Source organism: Abramis brama (genome assembly GCF_963993115.1).
Source record: "Abramis brama genome assembly, chromosome: 4".
Classification (NCBI taxonomy): Eukaryota; Metazoa; Chordata; class Actinopteri; order Cypriniformes; family Leuciscidae; genus Abramis; species Abramis brama.
In genome coordinates, this window is record NC_139966.1 from 24,016,774 (window position 1) to 24,028,806 (window position 12,033).

Sequence of the window (12,033 nt, forward strand, 5' to 3'; positions counted from 1 at the left end):
TAGTAACGTTAGCTCCACAACAGCACGCATCTGTGCATTCATTGATTTCATTCATTCATTCACACACTAGAAACGCGTGTCTTTTTGCGTGTAACTTACAGACAATATTGCGATTAGAACAAAGCAAATAGAACTGACCTATTTCTCAGCTGGATCCGTTGCTCCTCGAAATAATACTTCCAAGCACTTCTGAGGTAAATTTTCCAGGATTATTATTACTTAGATAGATGTGTGTTATCCAGCTGATTGTGGGCGTTCCGGTTTGCGTGGATCGCCTCAGATTATTTGCGTTTGAATAACGCGCGCTCTCCGTAATTAAGAGATCAAAGTCAACAGAGTATTTTGAAACTCGTTTGCACTTAAGAAAAAAGCGAGCCTATCGCGCCAGTGCGATTGTCGATCCCAGGTGGTTAAAAAATAGATTTTCGCCAAAAATCCTCTTTGGCTCCGCAGCTGCCATGGTAAACAACATTAGCCTACCGGTGACTGAATTCTCACGTGCGAGTCAAGAGCGAAGTGATTGACATGACCAGGCTACCATAGCTATGGCTTGGATTCATTAGCAAACATTGCCCCCCTGTGGTATTTGCATGTTACTATCACAAGCATAATGTTGTGGCCTGCCCAGAAAAACGTTGGTTCTAATAATAGCCCCGGCCACTATTAGAGACCGGCCTTTATTTACCTCCGCCAACAGCGAGACCGGCCAATGTTAGAGACCCGGCCACTAATGGAATACAGGCCACTATTAGAGGATTTACGGTATAATTAGTACAATAAGTTTATGCGTATTTGGCGTGCTGTCCGGGGGGAGGGCTCCGAGCTCGGAGTTAGGCCCGAACCCAGAGTACTCCCCCCAGTTGGTAAGTGTAGATGGAACTGTAAGTGAGGAGATGGGGTGGAGGAGGGATGCTGACAAACTTTCAATGAACAGAGATAGGTCTGCTGTGAATTTATACTCTGTCATTGAGTTGATTACTGATTAATCTCCAGCTGTGCATAATTTGGTTAATTATCTGAACCTGCTCCTCCCGAACTTTGTTAATAAAACATCATTTCACGAGTTCACATCTACATATAATTAGTACAATAAGTTTATGCGTATTTGGCGTGCTGTCCGGGGGGGGGCTCCGAGCTCGGAGTTAGGCCCGAACCCAGAGTACTCCCCCCATAAAAGCCAGGTAAGCGCAGGACAGCAATCGTAAAATGATGTGGAATTAATCCCCCCAAAAGTGCAGGGCATGAGAAGGTATTTACTAAAAACGAGCTTGACTGTTCGACCGGGAGGGCTCTCGCGACATCCGACGGGAACTTGGATGCTCACGGCATCGGACGGATAAGCCCCTTCGGCAGTTGAACTGTCAACTCGATGATGCAAGATTTTTACGAGCGTGATTTGATAAAGAGTTTAGCCATTCAACTGGGAGGGCCCTCACAGCGTCCGACGGGAACTTGGATGCTCACGGCATCGGATGGGTAGGCCTCGCCAATGGAAGGGAGGGCGCCCGCTGGACTCTGTCGGGGGGCTCGACCGGCGCTTCGAAGGGGGCTGGGACACGGGAACAGAACCCTCGCGGCCCGACGAATGGGGAGCCCACACAGCGACATGAGCGCGGCCGCCCCACGACGACTAAGACGGGCAGACTCTCACTGCGATTCGAACGGGAGGGCTCGATCAGCGCTTCGGAAGGGAGGCAGAGCCCGGCCCTTGAACGAGGAGCCGTTACGTGTGCGAACGGGGGAGCCTGCCATTGTTTGTAAAAAAAAAAAAACGCTGTATTGTAGATGTTTATTGTATCGAGCTAGAACGCAACGAACCAAATGATACTGGAAGTGGGTTGGAACTTGGTACTGGTACTGAGAGTGACAATGGATGGAGCGCAGCAGGTGATGGAAATGAATGATTTAATTATGGCTTGGTGAGCGTTTTGATGTGGAAGCGGCTGGATCTGATGTAGGTTTTGAACGTTTCTGATGTGGGCCGAGTAGGGATTTGAACATTGAACGTTTATACTGCAGTAAATCAAACGAGAGTGGTACAGTAGGATGGGGGTTGGCGGATTGAAAATATAACGAAGTGACCTTTTTGCTCGATCAGTTTACTACTTGTTTAATGAAGAAAATATGGTTTCGATATCTACGATCTGTAAATCTGAGATTGAAGGATGGGTATTTGAGTCGACGTTAGATGTGATAGTCAATTTGGAGCGGTGGAGAAAAACCGAAGACAGCTAGGACAGACGTGCTTCCAGTGTGCAGACGGAGTTGGTGGAATGGTATGCGAGACAGAGTGTTGGAATACATTTGGTGAGTATGTCAATTGCAATAGATTGACTGGTATCCGGACGAGTGGGATAAGTTCTTGAATCCTTTTAATGAGCAGGGATGTTTGAGATTTATGGCGGGGGCAGGCTTACCGTAGACTAATTTATTGAAAACTGCATGCTGGTTGGATAGCTCTATTAAGCTTTTTATGCTTCTGGCACCAACGTCCCGAATTTCTGGAAAGAGTAATGGGAGAGAGTCAGCGATTTGATTTTGTGCTCGTGGAACGTGTTTGGCAGTTATTACAAACTAATCAAGCGGAGTTCCAGATGAGGCATTTGAGGAGTGGCAATTAACGCGGGTGAGTAAGAACGACCTTTGTTGATGCAGTGCATAGTTTAGTTTGTCGCGATGGACCAGGATTCTGTTAGTTGACCACTTTCCCCCCTGAGAAAGCCATGACGACGATTAGAAGGAGCTGTCAACGGCTTAAATCGAGGGGGAGAGAGATGTAATCGAAGAAAAAGGTTAAGCCATTCCACTGATTAGAGTAAGTTATCCATAAACTCAGGGCGAGGAGGTGTGTGATGAAAGGGCGGCCTTGCGGAATTGTGTATAGCATGGTTTAGGTGGCCGAGCGGCGAGAAGAATTCGTGTTTGGAATTATTTGGGCAGTCTATGAGGTTGGACGAAAGGACTGCCTCCGCTGTGAGACCGATGCTTGCAGAGAAGAGAAAACATAGATGCATGCAGTGTCCGCTGGGAGACCAATGCTCGCTGGACAGAGAAGAGAGAAAAATGGATGTATGCAGTGTCCGCTGGGAGACTAATGCTCGCTGGACAGAAGAGAAGACTTAGATGCATGCTACAGCACAACCTCTGGGAGACCGAGCTCGCTGGATGGAGAAAGGCTGTAGCAGAAGATGAGATTAGCCGGAGAAACAGTTCTCCTGCTGGAGCAGACACATCCCTGCTAGCAGTAGAGAAAATGAACTGGAGTAACAAATCCTGTGGGAGCAAAGGAAACCTCATTGCCGTGGCAGTAGAGAATTAGCCAGAGAACGGAGCTTGCGGGAGCATAGGAGACATCACTACTGCGGCAGGGGAGAAAGTAGCTAGAGTAACAGAAATCCTGAGGGAGCAAAGGAACCTCATTGCTGTGGCAGTAGAGAATTAGCCGGAGAAACAGTTCCTGCAGGAGCAGAGGAGACATTGCTGCTGCGGCAGGGAAGAAAATAGCCAGTAACAGAAAACCCATGAGAGTGAAGGAAAACCTTACTGCTGTGGCAGTAGAGAATTAGCCAGAGAAACAGAGCTCTTGCGGGAGCAGGAGACAGCCTTGTTACAGCAGTATAGAAAATTAGTCAGAAATAGTTCCTGCGGGAGCAGAGGAGACATCAGGGCAGTGGCAGTAAACAAGATTAGCTAAAGAAACAGGGCTCCTGCGGGAGCAGAGGAGACAGCAGTATAAAAAATTAGCCAGAGAAATAGAGTTCCTGTGGGAGCAGAGGAGACATCACTGCTGTAACAGTGGAGAAAATAGCCGGAGTAACAGAAAACCTGCAGGAGCAGAGGAGACAGTGCGGTGGCAGTGGAGAAAATAGCCGGAGTAACAAAACCTGCGGGAGCAGAGGAGACATCACTGCTGTGGCAGTGGAGAAAATAGCCGGAGTAACAAAACCTGCGGGAGCAGAGGAGACATCACTGCTGTGGCAGTGGAGAGAATAGCCGGAGTAACAAAACCTGCGGGAGCAGAGGAGACATCACTGCTGAAGCAGTGGAGAATTAGCCGGAGAAACAGTTCCTGCAGGAGCAGAGGAGACATCACAGCTATGGCAGGGGAGAAAAATAGCGAGAGAAACGGAAATCCTGTGGGAGCAGAGGAGACACTGCAGTGGCAGTAAACAAGATTAGCTAAGGGAACAGAGCTCCTGCGGGAGCAGAGGAGACATCACTGTTGCGGCAATGGAGAAAAAGCCGGAGTAAGATAAAACCTGTGGGGGCAGAGGAAACATCACTGCTGTGGCAGAGGAAAAAAAATAGCCAGACTCACATGAAACCATGGAAATGAGCTCCTACAGTGTGTGGATGAGCAAAGGGAGGAGGAGAGTGGGGCTTGGAGAGCCGATGGTCATCTTTTGTGCGTTAATCTAAGACGTGATGAAGAGGAGGTTAGAGATGAAATGCATTTCTGTTGTTTAAGTGGCCGAGCACAGATATCAGTTTGCTTATAACGATATTGACTGTCTGAGAGGTGGACGAGATCCGAAAGTCCTATTTATTTTTTTGCCATGAGGACTGGAGATCAACTGTGTTTAAATTAATGGCCAGGATTCGATGAGGCTGAACCCATGGTTTTAACCTGCGTTTGGAATCCAGAGCTGAGCCAAACTGTGCAGGGCTGAAAGATCAATTATTGAACGTTTGATGATTAACAACATCAAAGTACACTCTGATTTAGATAACAATTGTTCGTTTATCTGTTGCTGGTTTTTAAGGAGACAGCTTACGTAAAAGACGACGCTTTGCATGAATTTAGTTTAGGCACTTTGTGTTTGTTTAATTTTGTTTCATTTAAGGATCACTAAACTATTGGTGTGAAGCACATTGTAACCATGTATAAAAACATTTATGCTATAACTAAGTTTCTACGCGATTTATGCAGATGAATTGCAGGACATAGTTAACGATATAAGTTAGGTTAAAGATTCTGAGCGCATGCGTTCAGCACGTAATGCACGAGGCCGCGAGCTACTGTACTTGTGAGTTTTAGCCACAAGAAAGCAGCGCGTTAATGACAGAAAATAATTTGGACCGACACCATTTAAAACGTGTTCCCCTCGTTATAACTGAACAACTGAATGCAATGTGAAATTTAACCACGGAGCGGAGCGCTCGCGGAGTTCAGCCAACGGGGTTGAGCGTAGGCTGGCCGACCGGTACGAATCTGCGGCGCTGCTCTTTGAGGGCCTGCGGCTTCGGCCTAGAGCTGCTGGAGAAGCCCGTTCTTTCGCGTGAAGAGGGCGGCATTGCCCGAAACGTGAGCGTGGTGCTTTGCAGGCCTTATGACCATTCTCCATGGCAGGAAAAAACGTTACTTAATTGATCTGGTTTTAGAAAAAATGCGGAAGAAGATCGCTGGTATCTCGCCTGGTGGCAAGGACCCGTTTATTTGGCTTGACGCCCGCAATATAACACCCGAGGATTCTGGCAAATATTCCAAAAGGACGGAAAATTCCTTCATCGGATGGGAGAGCTTGGTTCGGGAAGATAGGGCGCAGCCAAATGCTGACAAACTTTCAATGAACAGAGATAGGTCTGCTGTGAATTTATACTCTGTCATTGAGTTGATTACTGATTAATCTCCAGCTGTGCATAATTTGGTTAATTATCTGAACCTGCTCCTCCCGAACTTTGTTAATAAAACATCATTTAATTTTGGAGGGAAATTGGCTGCTCCCATAACGTAGAATATATATATACATTATTATATGTGTGTGTGTGTGTGTGTATATATATTTAATGGCATTGTGCAGGTTTATGTGAATGTATCATAACTTTAGGATGTTTATAATTATGACCATAGACGCTCGTGAAAGTATATATAGTAAATACTGTAAATGTATTATACCTTATGGGAACAGTCCCCTTCCATCCAAAATTAAACACACAAAAAATGTATTCAATTCAAATATATATATATATATATATATATATATATATATATATATATATATATATATAGACTAATTAATGTCATTTTATTAATAGATTGATGTGCCAAGAGTGACATTAGAGTCTTCACGTAGACTGAGTTAAGCAAGAGTCTCGTGACAAAAATTATAATAGGACATTATAGCCATAAAAAAATCATAGTACTTGGATACTTAAGTACATTTGAAGGCAAATACTTTTGTACTTTTACTCAAGTGAATGTTGAAAGGCAGCACTTCTACTTTTACTTGAGTAATATTTTACCTTGAGTATCTTTACTTTAACTCAAGTACATGGTATGTGTACTTCGTCCACCACTGCTAGACAGCGAACATCCCGTTACGCGAGAAAAGATTAAGAAAGGACATTTTGGGTACTAAAAAAGATACTCATTTCTACAAAATTGCAGCGAAATTTCCATGAATTAAAAGCGATTTTACCCGCAGGCAGCATCATTTCTACTAGCAGCAGTGATTCAATCTGCGTCTGAGGAGATTGTAGACAGCTGTTATTTGCACATGCACCAGCGCGTGGCACACGTGAGTCATTACTGGCATCAGAACCAGGAACTACTGTAAGCAGCGCGCTCGGCTTAATATAGTGTTATTATGCCAAAATACTTATTTATTTAGTTTTAAATGAAACTATTGTAATCCTGAAAGTATTCCCCCTTTTTTTACTACGTTTTTTTCCGTAACTGTAACGGATTACAGTTACTGGATTTTTGTATCCTGATTACATAACGCCGTTACATGTATTCCGTTACTCCCCAACCCTGTTTGCCATGGATACATGTTGTGTGTACCATAAGGAATGACGTCACTCGCTTAGGTGCACTTGATCGTCACTTGCTTGTTTCTCCCAGTGTAGCTATATTACCTTTTTCTTTTTTTCTTTTTGCTGCATGTGCTATCAGTCTTAAGTGCAATAATTGGAATAATATTTTTCCTAAAATAACTTCTTTTGAATAAAACCTGTCACCTTCGCCTGACCAACAGTTTGATAATTTAGGATAGGATATAGGACAGTTAGGATAATTTTAGTTGTCTTACCTGTGTTATTTTCCACGTTCTTCCCAGCAATGTGCTTTTCCAGTCTTCACGTTTTCTGAATTCGATGCATTCTTTTAGAGCTCTGTCCTGGGATTCAACCTTTTTTTCTTCATGCATGAATAGCCTATGTAAATTGTAGCTTATATTCAATTGAATCAAGTATCATGTTTTTGATGTTTAAATTATAACGCTGAAAACAGACTCGTGATTTGATTACATCTTTAATTAGTGATAGAAGTTACTAAGTAGCATTAAGTTATTATCTTAACATTAACATTAAAACACTAACATTTTTAACATGAACTTAATTTTACAATTAATTCAAATAATATGTTTACTATTTATTTGCATTTTAGCTTAAATATTCCTTTGTCTGAGTTGCAAGGTGTCAGGTCTGATGATAAAAGCAAATGCATGGGTGACGTGTACTGGATTTTGCAAGTGTTGTCATGGAAATGGCAGGTGAGGGACGAAAAAGGGACGTTCGCAAACTGGCCCGGACAAATGTCCTCAGAACGTCCGTCAGCGAACGTTACAAAGCGGACCAAATGCGGACCTAAGGGGACGTTCGAAAAGTCAGGGGAACGTCCCTTGTTAGCTGGGGTGCTCCTTTCACCTGCCCAGCCTGCACGCCGGAAATGTTGGCTGTTTCAGCAGATGGAAACAGAAAGCTATATCGCTTTCGCTGAAACGGAAGGTGATCTTTCTTCCAGTCTTTTTATTGATTCATTTTCTTACTTTATATATTTCATGGATGGATTTTCTATTTTTCTTTCTTCCTCAGCTCTGATGATCCTGGCTTTTTTGAGGGGCTCTTTGTGGCTGAAGACAGTGCGGTGTCTAGATTTGTCGATATCATACAGAAAGCAGTGAGAAATGCAAGTTGGCAAAATAGTTGTTACAATATTAACCATAACCCCCAATTCAACTACTTCTGCCTACCAACTACAAAATCAAATTGAGAGAATAAATGGCATATATTGAATGACACCATTGCTTTTATTTGATTTGTCGTGTTTGTTTTGTGTGTCATAGACACAGGGACAGCAGTGAGGGAAACTTCAAGGAGGGCTTCAAAATTGGATGAAGAGGGGATGGAGGTTGCTGTGTGTCGCCATGGATTCCTTCTGAAAGCCCTTAATATGTACAGGGGGGAGATATTTGCCTACCCTCTCTATCTTCAGAAGGAGCTCATGCCAGCCAATGCACAATTCTTCGCAATGGACGTGGCTTGCAAATACTGCCCATACCTGGAGAAAGCTGCTAGTGTTCTTCCTGCTTTTCAGGAGCTGACCACTATGAAACCCTTTCTCAGTGTGATGCATGCTCGAGCCCATGCTACTAAGTGTGAGGTGTGTATAATATTTTGGCATCATATGTACATTTGTAATATTTGCAAGAACATTAATAATATGAAATTGAAGTTAAGCTACACTATATTATCTTGTCTTTTTGCATAACCATTTATTGCACAGATTGTAATTCCCTTTGATGCAAATTGTGGTTTGTGATATTGGGCTATATAAATAAAATTTAATTTAATTTCTTCCACCCTTTACTAACAGATTAAATGGAGTGGCAGGAACCAGGAAGGAGCAGGGACAACCACTGGTGAGGAGGTGGAGCAAGTGAACAGCTACCTCTCACGTTGTGCCCTGACGACCAAATATATGTCCAAAGTAGGTGATCAGAGTGTTTGCAGTATTCTTGTATACTTTTTTTAGATTGATCATCATAATCTCATTATTTCAACAGCACGAGTGGACATGCTTACATTGCATGCAATGGGGCGGAACGAGAAAAAAAATCTCTCTTTACATCAGGCACTTTCCACAAGATATGTGAAGGTAAGTCTCCTATTAATTGTTTTGTGAGTCCTTTTGTTGTGTTCACTTGGCCTGTTAATCATACAAAGTTGTAATCCTGATTATTGTATAACACTGTTCATCAGACTTGTCAGAGACTCCAGGATGAGACTGCAAGGCTAGCTGAACTAAAAACAGAGCTACATTGCACAGATGAAGTGGTGTCACAGTGGCTATCTGATGTGAAGGAAAGGGCAGCTGGTGGTAAGCATGACCAGATAAAAGAAACAACAAACATCCTTTTCCAAATTTTAAGTTTGATATTAAAGCGGCTCTTCTGTTGGACAACATCTCCAAGACGTTACACACCATATGACTAGTAAGTCAAAGTCCAAATCACAGTCTTTGCTGTCCCAACTTAATTGATATAAGTACCAATGTAGAACATTATATAGAAACTGTGTCTATTCCTCGTTTAGTGAGGTCAAACATTGTCTACTGTAGGATCTAGGAAAACTAAAGCACCATGGTACAACAGTGCTACGCATGTTATCAAGAGAGAAACCCGTAATTTAGAGCGTAAATGGAAACAAACTAATTTAGAGGTCTTTAGAATCGCGTGGAAAGACAGTATGTCACATTATAAAAAGGCCCTAAAAGCAGCCAGCATCTCAGCAAACTAATAGAAAATAACCAAAATAATCCAAGGTTTTTATTTAACCCTCTGAGGTCGGCAAACGCGGCCCCGCGTTTTGCTGGATTTTTTTCACATAGCAGCAACATAAACTTAAAAAAGTCCGTCATTTACGGTCATATTAATAAAATAAATACATGATTATAAACTATAGAGGGTCTTCTTTTTTTTGTGTACACTCACATTAACATCAAAACCTTGTTTTTATTTTTAAATAAATAAAATAAACAGGGTGCGCTTTCAGCTCACTCTGTCTCTGCAAAAATCTTGAGAGAGAGCAAGCGCAAAATGCGGCATCGGCATCTCGAAGCGGCACTTCCGGCGGCATCTCCAGCTGCCACCAGTGAGCGGCATGTCCAGCGGCCAAATGCGGGAGCGGCATCTCCAGCGGCCACCAGTGAGCGGCACTTCCGGCGGCATCTCCTGCGGCCATCAGTCAATTATGATTTTAACATGATAAAAAAAATCAGAGATTGCAAGTATTCTGATTATTTATAATACTCCAACATAACATGTATGTGGCAGATTTAATACACCAAGGAAAATGATTAAATAGCATATTCCTTATTAATTATAATATAAAAGACACATTTATTAAAAACATACGTTGTTCAGTTGTAGGCTACAGTAGGCCTACAACAGATATGTTTTTAATAAATGTGTACTAGGCTACTAATATTGTTAATATTTATAATATTATTATTAATAATAATAATAATAATAGTATATTGATTAGTTGAATCTAGCTCATATAGGCTATGTTTGTAAAGACAATTTAATTTGAAGAATAACAAATGTTAAATAAAATTACAATTAGGATATATTTTGGTGTGTTTCTAATTAATTAGCTACAGTTCTCTATGTAAAAACCTTTAAAATTAGTAATTATAATTTTTCACATGAATAGCCTAGGCTACATGATGTTCAGTTAGCCTACTTTTTTATGAAAAAATTGGATTTAATAATTTCCTCTGCGCAGAAACATAACTAATTAATCAGAAAGTGGTATCATCACACTTAGGCCTACTTTGGCAGCAGCCACAGCTGGACAAAGTATTGGCTGCTGGAGATGCCGCTACGAGATGCGGCTGGAGCGACAGCTGGCTGTTGGAGATGCCGCCGCAATTTCAGCTTTGTAGGCCTACAGCTTTTTTGAATTAATATCAGAATTGTGCAGCACATCAGAAACTCATTTCTGTATTAACTGAACTCATTTCTGTATTAACGGAATAACCGTTTATATCATATTTAATGACATTTCAAATTAATATTTAATAAACAGCATTTTCTGAAACATAAAAGTGATATTGACACTTCTTGCTGGAAACTTAAAACGTTACATAGCCTGTATCAATAGGCTACTCAGAACAATTGCAGCTTTCTCTGATGTAGGCCTAACGGAGAATCAGAAACTCAAAACTTTATTTACAAAGGATATGCTTACACATGATATAGCTATATGCTACTCTGTGGTAGCTACATAATGTTATTTAGTTAAAATGCAGTTAATAAAATAAAAAATATTGATTGCTGGATCTCCAGCGGCATCTCCAGCGGCCATCAGTGTGCGGCATCTCCAGCGGCATCAGTGTGCGGCATCTCCAGCGGCCATCAGTGTGCGGCATCTCCAGCGGCATCAGTGTGCGGCATCTCCAGCGGCATCAGTGAGCGGCATCTCCAGCGGCATCAGTGAGCGGCATCTCCAGCGGCAGCAGTGAGCGGCATCTCCAGCGGCATCAGTGAGCGGCATCTCCAGCGGCATCAGTGAGCGGCATCTCCAGCGGCATCAGTGAGCGGCATCTCCAGCGGCATCAGTGAGCGGCATCTCCAGCGGCATCAGTGAGCGGCATCTCCAGCGGCATCAGTGAGCGGCATCTCCAGCGGCATCAGTGAGCGGCATCTCCAACGGCATCAGTGAGCGGCATCAGTGAGCGGCATCTCCAGCGGCCATCAGTGAGCGGCATCTCCAGCGGCCATCAGTGAGCGGCATCTCCAGCGGCATCAGTGAGCGGCATCTCCAGCGGCCATCAGTGAGCGGCATCTCCAGCGGCATCAGTGAGCGGCATCTCCAGCGGCCATCAGTGAGCGGCATCTTCAGCAGGCAGGACTTTCCGGTGCAGCGGCATCTCCAGCAATCAATATTTTTTATTTTATTAACTTTATTAATTATTTTATTGTCCAGCTGTGGCTGCTGCCAAAGTAGCCTAGGCCTAAGTGTGATGATACCACTTTCTGATTAATTAGTTATGTTTCTGCGCAGAGGAAATTATTAAATCCATTTTTTTCATAAAAAAGTAGGCTAACTGAACATCATGTAGCCTAGGCTATTCATGTGAAAAATTATAATTACTAATTTTAAAGGTTTTTACATAGAGAACTGTAGCTAATTAATTAGAAACACACCCAAATATATCCTAATTGTAATTTTATTTAACATTTGTTATTCTTCAAATTAAATTGTCTTTACAAACATAGGCTATATGAGCTAGATTCAACTAATCAA